Below are 2,685 nucleotides of genomic sequence, written 5' to 3' on the forward strand. Positions count from 1 at the left end.
GTGACTTGAGAGATGCACTAGCAGTACAATGGCAAAGATGAGAGGAAACAGAAAATAAATAAATAAATCAAAGCTAAATCATTTCCCAATTCTTGTTGAAGTAAGCTTAGTATATTGCACATACAAAATAGCTACCTAAAAGCATGATGTATTAAATTTTTAATCTGCATAAGAGAGTAGAAGGGGCAGACTAGGAAGTCGCAAAACCTTTTCTGGGAGTACCAAGGGCAGATGCTGAACAGCTGTTGTAGAAGTAGCACCTCCCGCTTTACCTCCTGGTTCTCTTGGATTCCCTGGAGACTTCACCATCAGCAACTGTTCCTGCCACTCACCAGCATATGTGCATGCAGTGAGCACTGTTCCCACAGCACCTATTGAGCCCATCATTATTAGCTTATCTCTTCAGGGGAGGAAGAAATTCTATCACACATTTATTTTTCAGAGTCAGTGATTGCAGATGTAACACCAGAGTGGGAGCCAGCAAGGGGGTGATTATACCAGGTGGAGGCGGGATGTTGAGCCATGGAATGAAATGGTGATTGTAATTTCAGAAAGCAAACAGGTTATCAGAGGGTAAATATCGAAAGAAACAAAATAAGGTGCATTATGAAATCCCGGGGAGTAGAAAGAATACATAGATACATATACACATATATACACATATTGTGCCTATACAACCAGATAGATTATGCCATAGAGGTTATTCTTGCAGTAGGTATTTGAATATTAAGAAGAGATCAAAAAGACCATCACAGAAAGAAGTATTGGAAAAAGTAATACAGAGGCATATTAGCAAGACTATGAATTTGTAAATGTGACTTCTATTTTAGACTATTAGCTTAAATTACCAATTGGTAAATTGGTTAAATTGCATCTTAAAAACTAGAATCGATAAGAATGTGCTTAACTATGGTACAGTGGTAAAGAGTTTTAAAAAATGTGTAGAAATTCAGTTATTTCTCACACCTGTATTAGTATTCAACACACACATATACATATATATGTGTATATATATATAAAGTCCATATCATAAAATCATAGAATGGTTTGACTGGAAAGGACCTTAAAGACTATCTAATTCCATCCCCCTGCAATAGGCAGGGGAATCTTTACTAGACCAAGTTGCCCAGAAGTTCCATATGACCTGGCCTTGAGCACTTCCAGGGATGGGGCATCCAGAGTTTCTCTGGGCAGCCTGTGCCAGTGCCTCACCACCCTCATAGTAAAGAATATGTTTACTAAAAGCTCTTAAAAGAAGATAATAAATAATAATAATAATAATAATAATATATTAGTAATAAGAGAGAAAGAGTCAGTTGTCACCAAAGTAATGTGTTTATCTGTGCAATACTTGTGTTGTTTGAAATACATGTATTTGTAAGGGATCCACCTAATCTAGTGAGTGGCATCCATGCCTATCACAAGGGGGTTGGAGTTAGATGATCTTTAAGGTCCCTTCCAACTCAAGCCATTCTGTGATTCTATGAAAAAGGAACAAGTAGTGAAATGACAAAATTTGCAGATGCCACAGAATGATTCAGGACATTGCAGACTGAAATACATTGTGAAAAGTTGCAAAAGGTTCTCAGGACACTGAGTGACAAGGAGATACAATGGCAGTTGGAAGGTAATTTTTGTTAAATGTAAAGCTATACACACAGGTAAGAAATTTCAACTGCATATAAATTGATGCAACCTCTAAATTAGTTTTTGCCACTGTGCAAAGTGATCTAAGAGCCACTGTTCCTGATGTTTTCAGAATTTCCACTCAGTCCTGAAGACCTGTCATAAAGGCAAATAGAACATTGCAGTTAAAAACAGCAGAGAATAAAACATAAAAAAGCATTATGCCAAAATAAATAATAATAATAATAATAATAATAATAATAATAATAATAATAATAATAATAATAATAATAATAATAATGTGACTAGTGTGACTGTACTTTGTGCTTGTATAGAATTCCTTTACTTTGTCTGAAAAAGGAGATACAAAAAAAGAAATACATGTAAAGACAGATAAGAGCAAAATCATGAGGAATCTTCTCTATAAAGAGGCGGAAAGTAGTTTAGGATTTTTCAGATGAGAAATGCTGGGAAGAGTAAGATAGAGGGATGCAAAATCATGAGCTGCATGGAAAAGGCGAATATATATATATATATGGTCAGAGGAAAGTTCAATACTCACTACTAGCAGAAGACAAAAATAAGAAAAAGAAAAAAATGGTCTGAAGCTAGTAAAATTAAGCATGTTTTCATTCAGTATATACTGTGGAATTCAATGCCTTAAGATTTTTAGAAGGTCAACTGTACAAATGAGTTTAAAACCAGACACTTTTGTGGAAGAAAGTTCCCTCAGCAGCTGTAAATGCAACCTGTAGCACAGATTACAGCTAATGAGAGAAAGTGAACAGGTTTGAGGGACATACCACTCCAAACACCACTTTGGTCTTTCAAGCAAGAATTTTATTTTTCAGTTTAGGGCCACAAGCATAACCACATAACCATTAGTAAACTTTTTGGCTCTTTCACTGCCTGTAAAATTGACTTAGGTGTTGGTATCACAGAATTTCTGAAATACTGTCCTGTGTCTTTAAAGTAATTGCCCTCTGCACAATTATTCACAGTTTGTTCATTAACTTATTTAAGGTGTGTGAAGACAGCCTTTAATTAGCAAAGGGACAG

Source organism: Anas acuta, chromosome 4, assembly GCF_963932015.1.
Source record: "Anas acuta chromosome 4, bAnaAcu1.1, whole genome shotgun sequence".
NCBI classification, from domain to species: Eukaryota; Metazoa; Chordata; class Aves; order Anseriformes; family Anatidae; genus Anas; species Anas acuta.